Source organism: Sturnira hondurensis, unplaced genomic scaffold (assembly GCF_014824575.4).
Source record: "Sturnira hondurensis isolate 20B ecotype Veracruz unplaced genomic scaffold, ASM1482457v3 Scaffold0006496, whole genome shotgun sequence".
NCBI lineage: Eukaryota > Metazoa > Chordata > Mammalia > Chiroptera > Phyllostomidae > Sturnira > Sturnira hondurensis.
Window position 1 is genome coordinate 4783494 of NW_028079127.1, and position 23463 is coordinate 4806956.

General features: G+C 46.2%; 1 protein-coding gene across 1 annotated transcript in view; it reads right to left on the reverse strand.

Annotated features, from left to right (window-relative positions):
- Positions 1 to 23463, reverse strand: part of GRID1 (glutamate ionotropic receptor delta type subunit 1) — a 722282-nt gene that overhangs the window by 540645 nt on the left and 158174 nt on the right. The gene's annotated exons all lie outside the window — the stretch shown is intronic.

Below are 23463 nucleotides of genomic sequence, written 5' to 3' on the forward strand. Positions count from 1 at the left end.
ATTGACTTTTTATACTACAATGTTGCTGAAACTGTGTTGATTTAATGTTTAGTATATTTTCCATAGGTTATATTGAATTTTGCACATAGATGATCATGCAATCAGCAAATAAAAAGTTTTAGTTTTTTCTTTTCAACCTGGAAGGTTTTTATTTCTTTTTCCTGTTAAATACACTGGCTAAAACCTCAGATACAATGCTGACTAGATGTGGTAAGAATGAACATTCCAGTCTTATTTCTGCTCTTAGGGGAAGAGATTCAGTCTTTCACCATTAAGTATTATGTTACTGGTAGGCTGTTCATAAAAGCCCTTTATAAAAACTTGAGAAGGTTCCTTTATATCCCTAGTTTGCTGTGAGTTTTAATAGAATTGGATGTTTGATTTTGTCAAATTTTTTTCTGCAACATAATCCTATGGTTTTTCTTTTTAAATCCATAGTCATGGTGAATTACACCAATTGCATTTTGAATGCTAAACTAACCTTACATCACTGGGCTAAGCCCCCCTTGGTCATAATTGAAGCATCTTTTTTACATGCTGTCAATACTTTATTGAAGTTTCTATGTGTCTGTGTTTATATAGGATATTGGTTTAGTTTTCTTGTAACTTTTTTTGGTCAGTTTTAGTATCAGGATAATACTGGTCTCATAGACTGAGTTAGGAAATATTTCCTTCTCTTCAATTTTCTGAAAGAGTTTGTGTAAAACTATTAATGTTTTCCCTAAATATATGGCAAAATTGAATAGTGAAGCCATCTTGATCTGGAGCTTCCTTCCCTGGGGTCTTTTAACTATAAATTCAATAGATTTATTTAATAGAGACAGGACTATTCCAGCTTTCTTGGACATGCTTTAGTAGTTAGTGCCTTTCAAGGAATTTCAGCTTGCTTGTCAAACTTGTTAGCATAAAGTTTTTTACAGTATTCTCTTATTACTCTTTTAATGTCTTAGAATCTGTAGAGATGTCACTTCTCTCATTCCTAGCATTGGTGATTTGTGTTTCTCTATCTCTCTCCCCCTCTCTCCCCTAATCATGATAAAGGTTTATCAATTTTATCTTCACAAAAAAAAACAGATTTTGGTTTCATTTATTTTCTCTGTTTTTGTTCTATTTATTTATTTTCCATAGCTATCTATGTTACTTATTTTCTCCTACTTATTTTGGATTTAATTTGCTCTTCTATTTCTAGTTTCTTAGGTGGAAGCTGAGATACTTGATTTGAGACCCTCTGCCTTTCTAAGACGTAATGGAACTTCCAGTCACATAGTCATCAGTTTTTGTCACTTTCTGGCTTTGTGACCTTAGTCTAACTAAATAACTTGTCCTACCCTCAGTTTTCCCATCTGGAAAATGGGAACAAAGTACTTACCTTTCAAGGCTGTTATGACAATTCAATGAGACCAAATTTTAAACACCACACCTAATGCTAGCCCACAGCATTTGTTCATAAAGTGCTTCTTCTCTTTTTATGATAAGCAATCACTCCATCACCTCCTCAGGTGACATGCAAGGGAACATAAGTACCCCACAGCCACAAGATATAGAAGTTGATGCAGCTGCAAAGTCCAACAGGTCTGGTCTATTGATTTACAGAGAAGCAAGCAGGTGCAGAGACAAGCAAACCAAGATGCACAAACTAAGACCTAAGCAGAACCACCTGTTCCTCTGAGTTAGCTATAGGGGTCCAAGCTGGAAAAATCAGAAACCCAGACATAGCATTTCCCTGTCATCAGTGGTCCTGGCAGGTATCCCAGGGAATAATCAAGAAAAGGCTTCCCCTGGTCCCTTTTAAATTTTACCTGAGCATGTGACCCTTCGATTAACAAATCTTCGGAGGACATGGATCCAACAGATTATAGTAGGAAAAAGTATGGTCTTTCAGATCAGATATACCTGATCTGCCACTTGCTGGATCTGTGACCTCAAACAAGTTACTTAATCTCCCTGAGGCTCATTTTCATCTCTGGCAAATGAAATTAATAGTAATACCAAACACCTGCTGAGTGCTTTGTGCATGCCAGGCATTAAGTATTATCCCAGTGGCAGCTCTTCTAAACCTCACTAGAATGCTATGCTGTAGAAACCTATGGGTAATCACACACAGATTAAGCACCTCACCCAAGTTCACATTAGCTAGAAGGGTGGAGGTGGGATGTGGACTCAGACAGTACACACCAGAGGCTGAGTACTAAACCATCATCTACTGCTGCTAATTAGACTATTCTACCAGCATTTTGTGAGAATTAACAAATATATCCAGGGAGCCCAGCACTGAACTTGGCCAGGAAATGTGAGGTCCCTGAAAGCAGACAGCATGCCAGGCACCCCAGGCAGAACAGGTGATGCTCCTGGGCACTGAGGCCGCTCTTGGGGCTTCCTCAGTTCCAGGAGAGGTACACACAGTGCAAAGGCATCACACCTGCCCAAGCTGACCTGGGCCTGGAACTGATTTGCACCTGGAATTGGTGGTTCTTGGTTCATTTCCATACAGCAGTTGCATGGGGAAATTCATTCAAGGAGAAGCACCCGCCACCCATCTGTCTCTCAGTGGCTTCGACTGTGTGGCCACTGAGAGACACACAAGTAGAGTGGCTCCCTGCCAGAGCCACAGGGGTCACCCCTTGTCCTGATGAGTGGCAGAAATGAGTCCCACAGGAAGAGACCCACTCAAGGCCCAGGGGCTGGTCTCCAGGCCTTCACCCTGCCCTGCCCATCCCTTGTAGATCCTAAGAACAGACCCTCAGTGAGCACTGCTGAGTGACACATGCACATTGGAAGTGACACACAGAACAAAGTATATGGCAGCCTGATCATGAGCAGCCCCTGTTCCCCAACACACACTCTGGCTGTCCTGCTGGGAGACCCCTAAGGATAATGTTGGTGGTGGCCTTGTGGACAAGAGGAAACTGGGTGCAACAGGAGGGAGTGCAAAGAAGAAATTTTATTTCTACTTTCTATATTTTGGTGTTGTTTGAAATTTTACAATCAGAAAATGCATATGGGACTTCCGCCAAGATGCAGGCATAGGCGGAGACACTGTGCCTTCTCCCACAGCCAAGTTTGAATACAACAAAGGTTTGGAGAACAAGGACGCAGCCACAAAACACAAAATTGAATTATACGGAAGTCCGACAACCACTAGCCCTTCAACCGGAACAGTAGGAGGGGCGGAGCCAGCGGCGGAGCTGGGTGGGGCAGGAAGGATCCCCAGACCCAGGCGAGCAGGTGCCTGGACCCGGTCAGGGTGTGGGGCAGACTGACTGCGGTCGCACATTCACACACAGGGAGACGGACCACACAGGCCCCAGGGGGCGAGGGCTGGCGGCGGTGGCACGCTGGCGTGCGGTGGGACAAAACGCGTGGGCCCGGTCACGGTGGCAGCTGCTGCACCTGTGGGGGCCTCGGCGGGAGACAGCAGATGGACGCCATTGTTCCTCATTGACCCCGCCCCCACATACAGCATCACAACCCAGCAACTGAGTTGCCCTGCTCTGAAGACCTAGGGCTCCGATCCTGCTACATAATAGGCACAAACAGCCCAAAAGATGGCACAAGAAGAACTCAAAGTCCCAGAGTTGATAACTCTAAGTGACCGAGAAATTGACAGCCTCTCAGAAGCACAGTTCAGGACACTGTTTATCAGGATGCTCACAGAACTGGTTGATTATAGTCACAAATTAGAGGAACAAATGAAGGCTAAACTAATTGAAATGAAGGGAGATGTCCAGGAAACCAATAGCGATGGAAAGGAAACTGGGACTCAAATCAATGGAATGGACCAGAAGGAAGAACAAAATATTCCAGAAAGGAATGAAGTAATGAGAATTCAAAAAAATGAGGAGAGGCTTAGGAACCTCCAGGACATCTTTAAACGTTCCAACATCCGAATTATAGGGGTACCAGAAGGGGGAAAGAAACAGCCACGAGTGGAAAACTTATTTGAACAAATAATAAAGGAGAACTTCCCCAGTCTGGCAAAGGAAATAGACTTCCAGGAAATCCAGGAAGCTCAGAGAGTGCCAAAGAAGTTGGACCCAAGAAGGAACACACCAAGGCACATCATAATTACATTAGCCAAGACCAAAATGAAGGAGAGAATCCTAGAAGCAGCAAGGGATAAGGGGACAGTCACCTACAAAGGAGTACCCATCAGACTGTCAGCGGATTTCTCAAAAGAGACCTTACAGGCAAGAAGGGGCTGGAAAGAAGTATTCCAAGTCATGAAATCCAAAGACCTACAGCCAAGATTGCTTTATCCAGCAAAACTTTCATTTAGAATGGAAGGACAGATAAAGTGCTTCTCAGATAAGGGCAAGTTCAAGGAGTTCATCATCACCAAGCCCTTATTATATGAAATGCTAAAGGGACTTATATAAGAAAAAGAAGATGAAAAATATTAACAGTGAAAGGACAGCAAGCTCACAGTTATTAACAACCACACCTAAAACAAAAGCAAACCAAGAGGACAGCTAGATCAGGAGTGGAACCATAGAAATGAAGAACACATGGAGGGTTAGCAACAGGGGAGTGGGAGGAGGAGAAGGGGCGAGAAGGCACAGAAAATAGCATAGATGGTAGGTAGAAAATAGATGGGGGGAGGGCAAGAATAGTGGGGGAAATATAGAATCTAAAGAACTTGAGACACGTGGTTATAAACTAAGGCGGGAGAATGGTGGGGGAGGGAGTGTGCGGGTGGAGGGGAATGAAGGGGGGAATAAAACAACTGTAACGGTATAATCAATAAAATATATTTAAAAAAAGAAAACTCAAATGAGAACACGTTGAGGTTTAGGCATAGCTGTAGTGAAAGCAATTCCAGCTTTTTGATGCATCTCAGGTGTGATATAATGACATTGACGCTTTTAACCTGCTATGTGTAATTTTTAATGTATTGCCATTTAAAAAATCTCAGACAGCTAACATTTAAATAAATCACTGCTGTTGAAGAAAAAAAAAGAAAATGCATATAGTCATTACTTGAGAGACATTATTTACTTTTAGGAGTCACTGACAGCCCTTGTTTTTTGTGCTCTAAAGGGGGGAGAGTTTGTAACTGATGTCACTGGAGGCTGACCCCCACACCTCAGACAGTGGAGACAGACCCAGAGCTGTAGAATACGTGTCCACTCCACCTACCATCCCCCACCCACCCCTGCCAACCTTCTCTGTTAAAAAATTAATAATCAGTCCTGGCCAGATGGCTAGATTGGATGGAGCATCATCCCATACACCAAAAAGATTATGAGTTCAAGTCCCAGTCAGGGCACATACCTAGATTGCATCCCTAGTTAGGGCACATGTAAGAGGCAACCAATTGATAATTCTCTCTCTCTCCCTCCCACCCTCCCTCCCTTCTTCTCCCTCTAAAATCAATGAAACATATCAGGTGACAATTAAAAAATTAATAATCACAACACCCCACTCATTGCTACCCTTGCCTGGCACACCAATGATCTTTTAGTATTCTGATAATGCCATGTGATAGATACTAGTGTTATCTCCATTTGACAGATAAGAAAACTGAGGTCAGAATGGTCGAGCTAAAAAAGTAGCAGACAGAAGTTGAACCTGTCCTTCTGAGATTCTAACCACAAGGAACACAAGGGAAATAGGCATCTGGGGCATGGAAGCCACAAGCAAAGCCATAGTCTGCAGGGCCCAGGACTCTCCTGATACCTGCCCAAGAAGTAGCAGTGACCTTACTTCTGAAGTACCCACTTTCCACTGTCCAAAGACACTTTCCTCTGATTTCCTGCTGTCTCCAACTCCACAAGCACCTGCTGGCACTTTTTGAGGCTCCACTGCCCTCCTCTGAAAAGAAAGGGGGTACACGGGGTCATTTCTGTCACATTCTATTTCCCTGAAAATCCATAATTCAAACTGGACTTGCTGCTTCCCTCTCAGCTCCCTCTTGCTCTGTTCTTTTGGATCAACAAATCACTGTCTTTCACTGTACTGGGATCTTCAGGGAGCATCTGATGCCTACCTCCCCTGGCACCACCCTAACCAATGTGCTTCCATCTCTTGTCACACATGCACCTGAATGCACATGCATGCACAAACACACACACTTCTTCACCAGACTAAAAATAAAACTTTATACATCCCTGACCGTGAATCTGCATCAGCTCCAATAGCAGGGTTTCCTAACATTAGCTTTACTTGTCAGGGGCTGTCTTGGGTGGAGGGGCACTGGATGTTCAGCACCATCCCTGGTGTCTACCCATTAGATGCCACTAGCACTCCTCCCCAGTCCTGTTATGACAACCAAAAATGTCTCCAGACATAAGCCAATATCCCACCAAGAACCACTGCCCTACAAGGTAAAGTCCAAACTTCTAAGCTGGCTTTCCAGACCCTTCATTTTTGCCTGAAAACTCACCTGACTTTAATTCCTATGATTCCCAGTCTCAGAACCTTGGTGCTTTTCTATGCTCAGGCTGCTCCCCTCCTGAAACCCTGGCTCCATCCACCCAAACCTCCCTGCCCTCAGGGTCCAGTGGGCCCCACAAGAAGCCTTCCCCTGACTCAGCCCCATGCTGCCCACCTTTCTTTCAGCATAAAATATGCCCTTAACTATCCTCTGTTTAGCTACCTTGTCCCCCACCCCCAGGCAGACAAAAACCCTGAAAGTGGATGTGGGGCCCTAGAATAAAAAGCCCTGGTGCACAGACTTGCTAATTTTCATGGTGTAAGTAATCCCACCATGACTGATTTCTATGTACCAAAGTGCTGTCACTGAACATGGAAATGGGGAGAGGTGGCCCGGTGGCTCTAGTGAGCCTGTGCACACAGGCTCCAGGGCACCACACACACTCCTCCCCTCACTGCTCCTGTTCCCACAACAAACGTGGGAGCCCAAGGAATCTCACTGTGCCAATGCCCATGCCCTCCACAGTGCTGGAGAGAGGCTGAGGCAGCATGGCACAGCCTGGCCTTGTAGCCAGGCCTCTGACTGCAGTGTCAGTCCCCGAGGCTAGAAAGAGGCCCAAGGTGGACCCCTTGGGAGGAAGGAATGCTTCTCCTGCAGCCCCTTCCCCAGGCCCCAAGGCGTCCCTAACACACCATCCCTATCCTGTAGGTCAGAAATGCACCTGACTCTCTGTCTGATTTCTCCTCCCCAAGTAGTCCACAACCAGAAATCCTCAGGAAGATTTTCACCTCAGGCTGCCCTAGACCCTCCAGTGAAACCTGTACCAACCTAGAAGGAGGCAAATTTATTGATCTTTCTTGGTGACTGTTGGCAAGACTCATAGCTGGCCACAAACTACATTCATCTGTACCTCTGACTTTAATTACCACAGGCACCCGAAGGGGTGTGTGTGTGTGAGCTTCTGTTACAATTAACTCATTTAATATAATGAGTATTAGCGTTAGCTCAGTGCCTCCTCCATGCTCCCAGCTCCCTTAGAGTGGTTCCTCTGGGAGGTCCCAGCGCCACTGGGTGGTCCTGACTCCAGAACCATCTCCTCCATTTGCCCCCTCAGCACTGGGTATGCCTTCCTACTACAGTTGTTGGTCTGGGTTGATTCCACTACACGTTTCACCTCTGCCAACACAAGTCAGTAGTCCCCCCCATTAAGTACCTTCCTCCCTGAATCATTAGTACGTCCTACGTAGCCAGCATACAGGGAGTCTGGTGTAGTGACAGAAGAGGTCAGAGAGGGTGAGTGGCTGACCATAAAGACCTCATGGGCTATCTGAAGGGATCTGAACTTAATCATTGAGGAGACAGGTTGCCACTGTCAGGCTCTAAGCAGGGCACTGAATTGAAGAAAGGTGACTTTGTTGGCAAAGTAAAGAATGAATAGATGTCATCCAAAAGTTATAACATAAAAATGCACACCACACACACCACACCAATCCATGCCCCCCACACACAGGTTCCCAAGTGACTACACTTTTTTTCTAATACCCTCAGAAAGCAAAGTGGACAAAAGGTGAAAACAACCCAAATGTCCACCAACAGGTGAACAAGTTAATAAAATGTGGTACACACACTAGAATATTATCCAGCCACAACGTAGATGAACCTTAAAGACTTTGTGCCATACAATAAGCTAGTGACAAAAGGACAAATCCTGTGTGATCCAACTGATATGAGTTGCCTGGAGCAGTCACACTCACAGAGACAGAAAGTAGATTGGTGGTTGCCAGGGGCTGGGGCAGGGGAGTTAATGTTTGATGGGCACAGAGTTTCCCTTCTGCAAGAAGAAAAGAGTTCTATGGATGCATGGTGGTGATGCGTGAACAATGGTGGGAGTGTTTGTAATGCCACTAAACCATACACTTACAAATGGTTAAAGTGGTAACTTTCATATTGTATATATTTTACCTCAATAAAAAATAATAAAAAAATGAAAAAACAAAGTGGGAAGTTCCCAGCACACAGGCAGACTCTAGTACACGTCACAAGGACTAGCAGGCAACACCGGTATCTGTGGCAATGCCACAGAGTTGTAGGGATCTCCAGCAACAAAATCCTTACCAACCAAACAATGAGAGTGCAGCCTCTGAGTTCTGGCCCGAAAGCTGAGCTCTGTGTGTGTCCCTCTGTGAATGTGCCTATGAGGGGCCACAGTGTGTGTCAGGAGGGTCTGGAGAGTGAGATGCAGAAGGGCATGAAGCAGTGGCAGAGCAGCCCCAGGGCCTCGTTGTACTACAGCATCTCCTGACTCTAGGGCCCTCAGGAGATGCTGTAGTACAACGAGGCCCTGGGGGCGGGGGGGTAGTACACCCCCTACCCTCAGCCCCCCACCTCCCTCCTCACCTCCCATCAGCCTTTCTCCCAGCCCTGGCCCATCAGCTACTCCTCCTGAAACCTTGGGGTCCCTTCTCACTGCATTCATGTCAGCTAGGCTCAATCCCACCAGACAGATGTGGCCTCTTCAGAGCAGGACACACCACAGGGGCCACCTCCTTCCTCACCACCTACCTCGTACTACCCTCCCCCACCAAGCTGCAGCTGACTCAATTCACATTATTTATCACAAATGCTGTTGCTAACCTAAGGGAACCCCTGCTCCATTTCATCAGGTTCTCTTATTTTGGATTTTGTCCCTAATCACTCTCTTTTTAGCAACATTGATATCCAAGAATTTCTCTTCCTCCAAGCCATAGAAAAAAGCAGGGACCAGAACAGGATCTGTTCACCTCCAAACACATCCCCTCCCGCCTGCCTTCTTTTGGTACCTAACACCTCACCACTATCCTTCTAGCTCCCTAACTAAAAACACAGAGTCCCCTACAACTCATGCAACTCCACTTTCTAGCAATCCATCCCACAGAAATACTTAGACACATGCACAAAGCTCTACATTCAAGGGTGTGCATTATCCCACTGTTTATTTTTTTCATTCTTACATGTTTTTTATTTAATTATTTTTCAAGTACAGTTTTCTGTCTACTACTCCCATCCCATCCCACCCCCCGTGCTCCCCCTCCTCCCATTTCCACCCTTCTTAGTTGTTGTCCATGTATCCTTTATATTTGTTCCTCTAAATCCCTCCCCTATTTCCCCTGAAATTCCCTCCCCTCTCCCCTCTGGTCACCATCCCCCTGTTCTCTATTTCAGTGTCTTTGGTTATATTTTGTTTGCTTATTTGTTTTGTTGTTTAGCTTCCTGTTAAACGTGAGATCATATGGTATTTGTCCTTCAACACCTGTATACCACTGTTTATAATAGCAAACTAGAAACCACCCAAATCAGAAAATGGATGACTAAAGCTCACAGTCTACCCTGTGCAATGTGGTGCAGCAGGTAAGGGGAACAAGGTTGAACCAAGTGGGCCAACATGGGGTGAAAGGTCCAAAGCAGCTCCAGTGAAAAGCATGGCACAAACTACAATAAGGCATGATCCTCCTGCTTTTGAGAAGCACCACATATGTGAATGTGGATGTCTGCTCATACATATGACATGGCCAGGAAAGGCCTTCACTCACGTCTAAAGGAAGACCAGTGATAGGGAAGGACAAAGGGCAGCCTCGAAGGCGCTTAAAATTTTCATTGTAAATGTCTATGTTTATATTTTTTTGTTGTTGTTCAAGTACAGTTGTCCCCATTTTCCAACACACTCCTCAGCCCCACCCATCCCTGCCTTCCACCCTCGAACCTGCTCCCTTTGGTTTTGTCCATGTGTCTTTTACACACGTTCTTTGATGGCCCTTCTCCTATTTTCCTCCATAATCCCCCTCCAACCCCCTTTCTGGTTATTGTCAGTTTGTTCTTTATTTCAATGTCTCTGGTATATTTTGCTTGCTTGTTTTATTGATTAGGTCCCACTTTGTTGATTTGGTACCCTCTTGTTAGGTACCAAAAGAGTATATGGTATTTGTCTTTCACTGCCTGGCTTATTTCACTTAGCATAATACTCTCCAGTTCCATCCATGCTGTCACACAGAGTAGGAGCTCCTTTCTTTCTACTCCTTAGTATTCCATTGTGTAAATGCACCATAGTTTTTTGATCTACTCATTTAGTTAATGGACACTTAGGCTGCTTCCAGCACTTGGCTATTATAAATTGTGCTGCTACGAATATTGGGGCATATAGGTTCTTTTGGATGGGCGTTTCAGGATTCTTGTGGTATAATTCCAGCAGTGGAATTGCCAAATCAAAAGGCAGTTCCATTTTTAGTTTTCCGAGGAAATTCCATACTGTTTTCCACAGTGGCTGCAATAGTCTGCATTACATTTTTAAAAACAAGAACATATTCATTTCATACTTTACATAGTAAAAAATAATTTTAATAAAACTCACAGGTGAAAAAAACCAAAGTGTACTACCCTTCCACATTTCCGCACTCCCTAGAACACACAGCACATCTGCCAGCTGAGCCAGGTGCCCCACATCTCAGTCCCTAATCCCAGACACCACACTCCAGCCAGGCACCATTTCCTCCAGTTCATGGAACAGCTCTGCTTCCTCTCTCCACTGCCCTCCCCTCTGTTCAGCCTTCCTCACTCCACCAGGGCTCAACTTGACTCTAAAATGCCTTCTCAGGCTCTTCAGGCAAGCCCAGCTCCCTGCCAAAGCTCAGGGGTCCTCAGAGCAGCCTTCATCACGATCCTCATTTTTGCTCATGGCAGGTACAGCTGGGCCAAAGACACAGAGACCAAGCCTGCCATGCTTACCTGTAGTTCCCAGGGACCTCACACAGTACCTGGAGCTCAATGGGTCAGAGGCCTCACTCTGGGGCACAAGAAATACCAGAACAGGAATGCAAAAACTCCATCACCTCTTTAAAGAAAGCTCCCCCGGACCATCCTAACCCTGACCTCCTCTGGGAATGGCAAGGGCCATAACTCCAGGATGGGCAAGGCAGTCAGAGGGCCATACTCCACAGTCAGCAAACAATACTCAACTGAGAAACAAAATCACCTCTGTACCTGCTTTAAAGTTGAGCAGGAGTTAGCACCCATTCTGTCTTCTGTCTCTCTGAATAGATCAGGTCCCTTTACAGAGCTGGAGAGACTGGGCCCTCTGAGGATAAAACTGCTTGCTATTCCTTCTCAAGGACCCAGAGGGCCCTATAAGCCAGGGATCCCCATCCCCCAGGTCATGGACTGGTACGGGTCCATGGCCTTTTAGGAACCAGGCCACACAGCAGGAGATTATCAGTGGGCCAGCAAGTGAAGCTTCTCTCATATTATCACCTGGGCTCCGCTTTCTGTCCCTTCTCCCCAACCCCTTCATCCATGGAAAAACCACCTTCCACAAAACCAGTCCCTGGTGCCAAAAAGTTGGGGACTGCTGCTGTAAGCCATGGCTTCTTCCCTTTTCACAGGGGCTGCCAGAGACATGCGATCACAGCATCCTTGCCAGCCTCCCAGCCGGGAAGCCTGTCTTGATTTTCTGACTGCCACTGTCTTAACCTCTCTGTCTCTCTAAGCCTCATTAGAAGCCTCCAAAACCTTCTCTGAATGTGTGCAGGAAATAAACAAATAAGCAAACAGGCAGACCAGCAACCCAAAACAAACCCAAAATCAAAACACAGTGTACCAGGCCATTGTGGGGCCTGGGGGTGGCAGCCAGCAAGCCCTCACAGGCACACATCTGGTGGTATTGGCGGGATTTCGGTCAAAGAATTAGGTAAACAGAGGCCTGGAGAGGAGACAAAATGCTCCCCATAGGAAAAAGGGCCATGTTGGGCCTGACCTCCACCTTCTGGTTCTAAGTGGCCTTGTCACCACTCTCAGAGCCTCCCCTGGGAAACATGGGGTGGACAGCTGCCTCCACAATCCAAAACATTGGGCTTGTTACAGTGGAGAACTGGCCACACCACATACAAACAATTTCATCCTCTTCACACCCCCAGTGGTGCAAGCAAGGAGGACAGTTCCTTGGAAGCCCAGGCTTCCACTGCTGAGTGCCCCACTAAACAGGAGAGGTCCTGCAGGAGGGCGAGCCTGATATCACAGTACATGCCTCACATCAGACCAGGGTGAGTCCTACCACGAGCTTGGACAAATAGGTTACTCAGATGCCCCCAAGTCTGGTGACTAAGCTTCACCCACCCATCCAGCTGTCACCTTCCCAGCTCTTAAGGGAAGTCCCGGCCCTCCCGGCCCTCCCGGCCCTCCTCCCTAGTCAGCATACCACACTGTTTCACACCCTGATGTTCTACACACAGGCTTCCCCTTACTGGAATTTCCTTCCTCTCCCTCTACTCTACAAAGCTCTCCTTGCTCCTGGATGTAAGTCAACATCCACCACCTCGAGGGGCAGAGCGGGGCTTTCGGCTTCAGGACTCTCAGGGCAGTTTTATCCAGTACTCAGCACAGTCAGAGGCCAGCACAACTGCCCTGTCCTGGGTGCCAAGGAGGAGGAAGAAAAATGAGAAATGGTCTGGGACCACAGGAAGCTCAGTCACTCTCAGATCCATCATTTCATTTCATTTCAACAACCAAGAACCCCCTGAGGTAGGCATGTTTATATCTCCACTATAAAGTGAGATAACTAAGGAGGAGAAAGAACTGTCAGTGTGCCCAGAAATAAGTTAGAAAAAGGCTGAGGCAGAATGGAACCCAAACCCTCCCACAGGCTCATCCACAAAACCCTGGCACCACTACCACCACCACATTGTGATATAAACATTTAGTTCGTGTTCATTTCTCCAGTGAAGCTGAACTTTCCCAAGAACTGGGCCTGTCTGAACTCTCACCAGGCTCAGGCCCCATATACACAAGCCCTTCCTCCACACCTGCCAAGGAGGAAGGTATAGACAGAAACCCAGTGGGCTGAGCACACTGGCTCACTGGGAGGAGCGGAGGGCAGAGCTTTGCCTTCAAACATCTTTGGACTCCAGAGTAAGCATGCATTACGGTTGTAATTAGAAATCTGAAATAAAGGAACAAATGCTTCCTGGAAGAATAAATGGACAACGAAACACCATAAAGTATAGATTCATTCACTCAATCATCAAATATTTCTTGAGCACTTAGTATGTTCCAGGAACTGTTCTAAATGCTGGGTATGCAGCATCACTCAACGAAACAGACAAAATCCCTGCCTATGTGGAACTCACATTCTAGCTGAGAGAAGACAAACATGAAGAAAATAAATGGTAAAAAATTCGATGAAAAAATAATAAGTCAGGGAAGAGGGTAAGGGTTTCAAAAGAAGACAAGTTCCATTTTTAAACGGTTGGTGAAAGGAGGCCTCATTGTGAGTGTAATTAAAGCAAAACCCCAAAGATAAGCAAGCAGCCTGCAGATACCTGTGGGAAGAGTGTCCCAGGCAGAGGGAACAGCCAGTGCAAAGGCTCTGAGGCCCAACTGCATCTGGCATGTTCACAGAGCATGTTCATCTGGCATGTAAGGAGCCAGCGGGGAGCAGCTGGAGAAGGGGACAAGGTGTAGAGGCTCCTTCAAGGACAATGGTGTTACTATAGTGCAGGGTAGAAATTTTTAGTGCCCACAGTGGTCCTTTGGATTAACATCTAAGGTTCCCACAGGACGCTTCACAGGGAAACATCTTAGGGTCACCCCAGAGGCTTCCTTCCTCTCGAGACTCCCAAGGGGAAAAATGTTCCTAAAGGTGATACAGAGATACAGGCCCTGCCCAGTCAAGTCATGCTGAACAACTGGCCAGACAAACCTACTCCCTAGTCCTCCAAAAAGACTTCTTCAGTGGCATCAGGTGAGATCCCTTGTTCCAAGCACATGCTTGGCCTGGCTCTGCCAGCAGCCTAGGAGAAAATGCGGTGATACCCGTCTCAGAGATTGGAAAAAACAAGGCTCTGAAGCATACATGGCTCACCTGGGATGCAGGAGGAACTGGAGCAGGGAATGTAGTTCTTTCTGACACAGAAACTTGTCCTCCTAACCACCCAATAACACCCCCCAAGGAGGGGCCAGACATCACTTTGCAAGGGCTGAGTAGCCAACTCTGGCTAGTGAGCCAAGGATCAAAACTCTTCCCGGCTGGGGAGTGCTTCCACCAAAGGGCTTCCCTGGCTCTGCCCCCTCCCTGCCTTCCACAAATCCCTGTCCTGCTCCCTCTCTCCTGTCCAGCCACACTCACACTGCAGTCCCTGAGCAGAGGCGTGGCTACAGAGATGCTGCCCACGGACTCCAGGCACAGAGCCTGTGGCCTCCAGACCAGTGCTGAAGTGACTGGGGGGAGGGGCAAGTGACTGACAATTTTCTCTCTTCAAAAGAAAGTCATTTCTACTTGTGGCAATGTTTTGTACCTCAGCCACAGTGCCAGGTACGCTGGTACATACATTTGTCTAAACTTATCAAACAGTACACATCTAACAAATGTATTTTATTACATGCCAATTATGCCTCAATAAAAAATGAAGGCACTCTCCCGACATTGCTGGATCCCATTAGGAAAGAGCCTCTGTTTTCCCCGAAAGGAGTGTAGGACACAGTTTAACTGAGACCCTGAAGAGCATATAATATTTTGCTTCACTAGGAGAGGGGAGGGATCCCATTTGGGCCAATGGTCCTCCCAGATGGAGCCATATCGTGTTAGTGTCCTTGCTAAAATTCTGGTACTTAACAATAAAAGCTGTTTCATCTTGTGTCCAGGAGCCAAGGAGACCTAGAGAATCAACGTCAGCAGGAGGGAAATGTCTTAGGGCCCTTCGAGGGACAGTACAGTGTGACATGGGAAGAGGGAGCGCAGCGGTCTGGCCGAGCTCTCCTGCAGCCACGCCAACTCCCTCAGGGCCAGGTGCACAATGGGGCGTGTGGCAGGACAAGGCAGAGTGGTCTCACCTTCCAGTCCTTCCTCCATGCCTGCGTCAGGCGAGACCTCACATCCCTAGACAGGCTCTGGAGTCGGATGGGGGTGGTGAGGGAACTTCAGAGTTAATAAACTTTAATCTTCTAGCAAACACTACAATTAACATGCCTGAAGTACAGTTGCTTTGTAATTAAATTGAAGAGCAAAACCCAAAACACTCGTCCTGTAGAGTTATTGTCAAACTTCTTAGTAGGTGTCTTAGCAATTAAACTCCCTTACTCATTTGTTCTTGAAAAAGTATTTATTACTTTAATTTAAACTAATGCCATAATTATACCATGTGTCATTAATAAGATCAGTCACCAATGAGGTTTAGTCATCTGGCCTGCTTTGCCAGGGGCCAGAAACTAGACATTGTCAACATGGAACATTAATTAAATAGCATTTGTCCTAATAATTCTCTTTTTTCATGGGAGTTTTGCTTCAAGAAAGCTCAGGAGTGAGGTCCAACAGCTAATGGCTACTTGCTGTGAGAACCAATTAGGCTGTCCGGCTGGGAAGGTGTGATGTCTCACCAGAGCCCCCTGTGACCTTGCAGAAAGATTTCAGGGAGGCCTGGAGTGTCCCCTGAAGGAGAGAGGGCTGACTCCAAGCTCTGTTTCCCCAGGAACCAGGAACACACCAAGATGTGGTGTGGTCCAGAGAACAAGCCACAGTAGAGATGCACCAGCTCAGAGGCCAAGAAACAATGGGCAGCAATAAGCGGCCACCAGGCACAGTTCCTAAGTACAAAGTCTTACTGACCACTTAACATGAGCCAGGACTGGCAAAGCCCTTTGAGTGTACTACATCATTTAATCCACACGTAGACCACAGCAGGCAGCGACAACTATTTTATCCCATTTTACAAGTGAGGAGATTGCTGCACAAAAAGATTGAGTGCCTTGCCCAACATCACACAGCTAGACCGGCAGAGCCAGATTCAGCCCAGGTAGACTGCTCCTGAGTCCATGCCCCTAACCAGGATAGACAGGCAAATAACAACCGAACCTTTTGTACCAAAAGGGCCCTGTGCCCACATCCAGCCCTGTGAAGAAATAATATTGCCACTCCTGGTTCCCACACATGGTTTACTATCAGACCACTTGCCATGCACCAGGCACTCTGCCTGTTACTTTACTCTTGTGATGCAGGAATCCCCATCCCTGTTCCTTAGGCAAGGAGGCTGAAGCTCAGAGAAGTCACCATAGGCAGTAAGTAGGAGAGAGGGGAGGCAGTCTACTATTGTATTAATTTTTGCACTTAATACAAAACTCAAGAGGCATAAACAATGCAGTGAAAAATATATCTCCCATTCCTGTCCCAAGTCACTGTGTCTCCCTCCCAAACATAACACTTTCTTATACTGTGTATGTGCTCACATACACGCACATACAAGCTTGCTTTTGTGAAGAGCAACACCTTACCGCTGTTCTTGCACTGCAGTTGTCAGCTATCAGCACCATGTGTTGGAATGATTGCCTCCTAGTACATAAAGAACTACAGTTTTCCATTAAATGTATACATACTTAACTAATTTGCTAAAGATGGACATATGGCAATTTCTGCTGTTACCAAGAACGCTGCAATAAAACCTTGTGCATTAAAAAGAGTCAACCTATGGTGTTTGCTACCCACACCTTTGAAACAAGGACTGGGAATCAGACCTGGCCAGCCCCACACCCTCCAGCCACATGACCTGGAGCAAGTCCCTTCGCTTCTCTGATCTCCTTTCCTCATCTGTAAGACAGGGATCACACAAACACCTAGAAGGGTTTCTGGGAGGATGATGTGAGCTGGTGCAGCTGAAGCATTTGCACTGTGACCAGCATGGACTGATGACTGCAGAGACATGAGCCCCCTCTCACTGACACCTGAGACTCCTCAGTTTTCTAAGTCACCTGGGTCATCCAGGACATTCAGGCCCTGCCTCTGGCTCAGACTCTGGGCCTGGGGTTTGTCCTCAGTCAGATCATAGATCCTCTACCTGTGTCAGTTTCTTCCCTTCCAGGTGCAGCCAGTGAGTCTGGACATAGGCAGTGGAAGGAACAGAATCTTCTGGAGATGAAGACCACCAGGCTCTATGTCTGCCCTCAGGACTCTGGAATGGGCATGAAGAACAGGGCCTAGAGGCATCATCTGAGGTAGCATGGGATGGATCCCACAAATATCCAGTGATCCTGAGCTCATCAGTGAGACCCCCTGAGGCCTGCCCAGCTATGGCCACTGTCCACAATGCAGCCATATGATCGTTCCCTCTGCCCATTACCCCCCACCCAACCTTCCAGCATGCTCTTCTCTCTGCCTGGGATACTCTTCCTATGCCCCTCCATCCCAGAGCCCTTTGCTTGCCTACCTCCTAATAGTCTTCTAGGCCCTGCTTACACGTCACCATCTCCAGGAAGTTCTCCCTGACCACACTGCCACAAGCTGTACAATCACTACCAAGAAAAAGATTGGCCCCAAGGCTATAACAGGAAGGAATGTTGGGCCACAGCTGCAGGGAGAGGTGGCTTAGCATCAGGAGCCAGGTGCACCCTGCATGGGGACCTAACTATGGACACCAAGCCAGAAAGAAGGGTAACATCTGCCCTCAGTGCAGCAGGAAAAATATCTTTATGACATTTGGGTGGGGAAGAACTTCTTAAACAGACAAGAAAAAGCTAAGCATGCAAAAGATGAATAAATTGGACAAGAAAGCAATAAAGAACTTTTGTGCATTAAGATAGCTAACTGAAAGATCAACACCTAACTTACAAAAGGTTGAACTTAAAAATGGGTAAAAATTTTTCAAAATTAATAGGCATTTCACAAAACAGAAAATAAAAATAGCCCATAAAGACATGAAAAGATGCTCAACCCATCTGTTATCAGGAAAATGTATATTAAAATCATAGTAAAGACACCATTTTCACATGAAAATCTTAAAACTAAAACACTACCAGGTGTTGGTGTGCTTGGGAGCTTTGAGAACTCTCATACATTGCAGATGGCAGTATAAATAAGTAGGGTGGAAAACAACTGGGAATGACCTAATGAAGTGAAACATGCATAAATCCAAAGTTCAGCAATTCTTCTCCTCAGGAGAGACCCTCAAAAAACTTGCACAAGAACACCGAAGACAAATACAAGAATGTTCTTATTAACAATACTTGTAATAGCAAATGGCTGGAAACAACCCACATGCCCATAACAATAAAATCGATAATTAAGTCATGTGACACTATACAGCAATCAAAATGATTGAATATACCCACATCATGGCATGACTGGATCTCAAAATCCTAGCAATGAGTGAATAAAGCAAACACAAAAGCATACAGAAGAGTCATTCCACATATTTAAGTTTCACAAACAGGCCAACCTAAGTCAAATGTATTTTGGTATTTCTTTTTTTTATCCTTTCCCAAAGATATGTTTTATTAATTTTGGAGAGAGAGGAAAGAGGAGAGAGAGAAAAACAACACTTGGTTGCCTCCTGTACACACCCCAACTGGGAGTCAAACCCAGAACCAGTTAGTGTACAGAATAACACTCCAACCAACCAAACCACCTGTCCAGGGCTGTATTTTTGTATTTCTTTATATGACACACTATAAAAAAAAGCAAGGAACTGGTGAGCACATAATCAGGAAAGCAGTCGTCCCTGGGGTAGAGGTCCTTTGTACTGTTTAAACTAGTATGGGTCCACGAGAGTTCATTTTATTGTCATTCCCTTAACTTAACATATACATTGTAATCATGTGCAGCTTTTAAGTTTTCAAAATTATTTTAGAACTAGCGCAAATAGACAATGGCAGTGAGCTTTTGTTTCTGTGGCGTTCTAGCAGCTGACAGATCCCAGGGCCGGCCGGCTAGCCCAGAGGCAGAGGTGGAGACTCCAGCAGAAAAGAGATCTGGGGTCCTGACTTCACAGCCCAGCCCTGTGCAATTTCGGCCAAATCACTCTGTTCATCTTTTTCTTCATCTAAAATGAGTGTAGCCAAATAATTAAAATGTACATAGTAGGAACTCAGTGAATATTTGTTGAATGAATGAGTCAATGATTTCTAATTAAATACTTAAAATGTACATGGTAGGAACTCAGTGAGTATTTGTTGAATGAATGAGTCAATGATTTCTAAAATCCCATCACAACTCCATCACTCATCCAAAAGTATTCACCAGGGAGGAATTATGGCTGCAGCTCCTAGCACAGCCCCCACCAACACACAAATGAATATCCCAGAATTTGCAGTGGCAAGTCAGAGTTCTCTGTTCTGCTCAATCCAACTTTTGGTATTTTAATGTTACAGATTTTCTCTCCCAAATGTCAGCTTCTCTTTTATTTTTCCTCTCACTGTCGTAACAAGCATACATGTATTTTCGAGGAAATCTTACCAAATGGCATATCTTGCATTTTGTAAACCACATACATACAAGCCCCTCTCACTCCTCTGCCAAGTTCTGTTTCAGGACCCACTGCTTTGTTCCTCTGACCCTTGACTCCTCACTCAAATGGCCAGTCCTGAGGCTCTACCCAGGGCAGAACACTCTTGGGTTTAAAGGAAGGCTGAAAGGCAAATGAGGAAAAATCAGGCCTTGCTCAGTAAGGTTGGGACCTTACTTATGACATGCACTAAACTGACATCAGCCTAGCACATGCCAAGTCAATTCCAAACTACCACCCTCCTCCTTGGCATCAACTCTGCCTGACCGGAACAGGAGAGGGAAGTTGGAGCTTAGCAAGCCTCAGATTACAGAAATAGGATGGTGTCTTGACCAAGTAGATCATTACAATAAAAAAAAAGAACCTCTCTGAGACCTGTGTTCCTCATTTGTAAAATGCAGCCATTAGCCCACCCAAGGGAGTCATCAAGTGGCTTAAATGAAATAATACATGTAAAAACATTTGCAGATCAGCATCCAAAAAAGTTGCTATATACTCAAACCACTTCTGTTTGACTTTGGAAGGAATGATACAATCTTCAGAGTCAATCTGACTTTCATTGGGCTTATCTGCAGCTAGTGCTGTGGTGGTAGGGGGGGGAGTTCTGAAGGCCCCACTTGGGCATATCAGCAATGTAAATCCTCCCAAGGCCCTCAGACAGGCCAATGCCAGCCATACCAAGGGAGACCCAGACCCTGCACTCTTGGGCTAAATGTGCTGCATCAGAGAGCATGTGGACTTCCACCTCCTGGGATCACCTAGCACAAGAATAGGGCAACAGGCCAGAGGCTGGGCTGTGAGTGAGGGACAGAGCCAGGACAAGCAGTGAGGCAGGAGGTTAAAGTTTTATACTAGAGAATGTCTTGAGGCAAAACCTTGGCCTCCAGCTTTGTCAAATCAGTGTGGGCAATGACCATGGCAGGAAAAGGCAGGAGGTCCTGCACAGAATCCAATGAAAGAGCTTTGGCCTCCAAAAAGTCTAAAACCCAATGGGTCAGCACCCTGGACAGCGGTACTCAAATTCCGGTAGGTTTGCGTCACCCACCTCCTAGATCAGAATCAGCAAGCGTGTCAGATTCTTGCTAGTCCCTCCCCTGTGCCATGGAGGCCTCACAGAGCAATCAGCACTTTCTATTTACTGCCCATGTATAGCCTCAGAATTCCTCCCAACACAGCATTCAAGAATGAACCAACTGCCCCCAGTGGTCCACCAGAGGAGAGCTATTGGTCACCCTGCATATTTATGGGAATACTGATAAAGGCCAGTCTGTTTGAAAACTTACTTCAACCTCACCAAAAGTTTCAACAGTGTAGGTGTTTGAACACAGGGGCACGCACACCTTTTATTTTGACTGGAGGTTCTGGGTGAGAGAAGAAAGGAGAGGCATAGTAGAGAGTGTCTGAAGAATGAACATCTGCTACCTAACCCATCTCCCTACTTCAGAGATCAGACTATCCATCCAGTGCCCTTGTATTTCCCCCTATTTCTACTTTGTGTTGTGCTAAAATTCTTTGAAAGCTCCATGTCCTCTGTATGATTTGGTTCATTCACACAAGGACAATTTCTTAGGGCTCTCTCTGTGCCAGCCCCCACACTAAGCAACAGGGATACAGTGGTGAATAGCACATAACCCACTCTTCTGGGGCTAACAGCCTGGAACAGGAGCACAGTGTTCATCAAAGATGAGCCCTCAGGAGTATGTTGGGGCCAGCTGAGGGCAGACCACGGGAAGGAGACATGTGTCTATGGGAGCACGTAACCAAGGAGCCAGCTGCATAGGAAAGGGAGGAGTCTTGGACAGGCAGAGGTCAGGGCACCATTCCTTGAGGATTTGTCTGGAGTTGAGTCGGGGTTAGGGACCTAATAAGAATAAAACACAGAGTCTGAGCATGTGCCACTCAGCCTGCAAGAATTACAGAAGCCCTGCCCTGGCTGGTGTGGCTCAGTGGACTGAGTGCCAGCCTACGAACCAAAGGTCACCAGTTCGATTCCTTCTACAAACCAAAGATCACCAGTTTGATACCCAGTCAGGACACATGCCTGGGTTGCAGACCAGGTCCCCAGTAGGGGGTGCTCAAGAGGCAACCACACATTGATGTTTCTCTCCCTCTCTTTCTCTCTCCCTTCCCCTAAATAAATAAATAAATAAATAAAGTCTTTTTTTAAAAAAAGAACTACAGGAGTCCAGACAGGATGGGCAAGCTGGACAGTGGATCCCTACCTCCTGTGGTTAAGGTTCCTACCAAAACCATTTTGAAGCCTTACAGAGAACCAGGGCTTGAAGAGTTTCTCTAGGTCAGAGCAAAAGGGGAACAAAGATACCAGGAGAAATAAGGTGGGAAGGGTCCATAGACAGTAGGCCTCAGCATCCTCCAACCCTGCCACATCCACACCTACCCATAGTCCAGCTTCAAAGCAGACCCAACACTGGGGTTGAGCCACCAACACTAAGAATTCTCAGAGGAAGGCTGGTCCCAAGAGATGCCCTGAGGGCTACACAGGGCTCTGACATATCTCCAACTCCTCCCAGGGCCAGAGACTAAGAGGAGGTGGGAGGGAGAGGCCAGGTCCTGGACAGAGTCCAGTTCCAGAGCCCAGAGTCACAGGCTGCCCTGCCCCCAACACCACCTCATGTTTATTTCAGCACAGTAACTGTTCCTTCAATTCCTCCTGGAAGTCTCCAACAGTATATTTGCTCAAGAACTGAGGAAAACACTCCAGTCCTAGAGCAGCGGAGTATTTAGGCAAATGCAAACATATGCTGGATTCCTTTCTTAGTTACATTCTTGGCAAAGGAATTATTTCACCAAGAGACAAAGTAGGATTTTCAAGGGTTCACTCACTCCATCCTGGCTATGGGGCTGCCAACCCTCAACAGCCCCCAACCCCTTTAAAGGCACATAATGGGTGGCCATGGCTGTTAAAAGGTAGCAGGGTGGATCCTTGTGAGGAAACCGTTCTGCATCCTGACTGTGGGGCCCCATGAATCCACACATGATAAAACAGCACACAAGTGAATGCATATACCCAACTGCATTTAAACTGGAGAATACATAAAAGGTCTATGGATAGTGTCAATGTCAAATACTGCTTCTGATATTTTATGACAGTCATGCATAATGCTGCACTGGGGGACCTGGGTGAAGGCCACATGGGATCTCTCTGTATTATCTCTCATAATTGTATGTGAATCTCTATCTTAAAATAAAGTTTTTTTTTAAATGCATAATGTGGAAACCACCTTATCTTAGAACGAGGACTGGTCTGTTTTTACAGAGCAGCCATAAGTACACCTAAAGCTATTTCTTTATAGCCCATTTTTCCAGTTTTCTAACAAGCAAATTATGATTTTCTTCATATGGCAGGTATTCAAAGAATCCATGTCCAGCCCTTTCCAGTGCCCCAAGATCCACACAACCCCAGCCTACCTCTATCACACAAGGGGTGTCCCTCCCCCTGACACTGGTTTGAGACCCTAAAACTAAGGGCAGATTAGGGTGGAGAGAGGAAGGAGCTGGGAAGGCTGGGCAACCTTCCAGTGTAAGAGGCGATCTTTGGAGAGGGGGCTTCCAAGAGGACCCACCCATGCTCCCGCACTGCCTGCCTGCAGTCTTCAGAACCCTGCCAGCAGTTTATTAATATTTTATTGAAAACTCTAAGATGATTCAAATTTCAGCTGTCATGGTAAGGTGGTGTTGCTAGGCAACCTTACTGCCCATCTATGGATCTGTTTTCACAGCTCTTCCCCGACCCATAGAGCACCAGGCTGGGCCCTACCCGCCAAGACCCACTTGACTCAG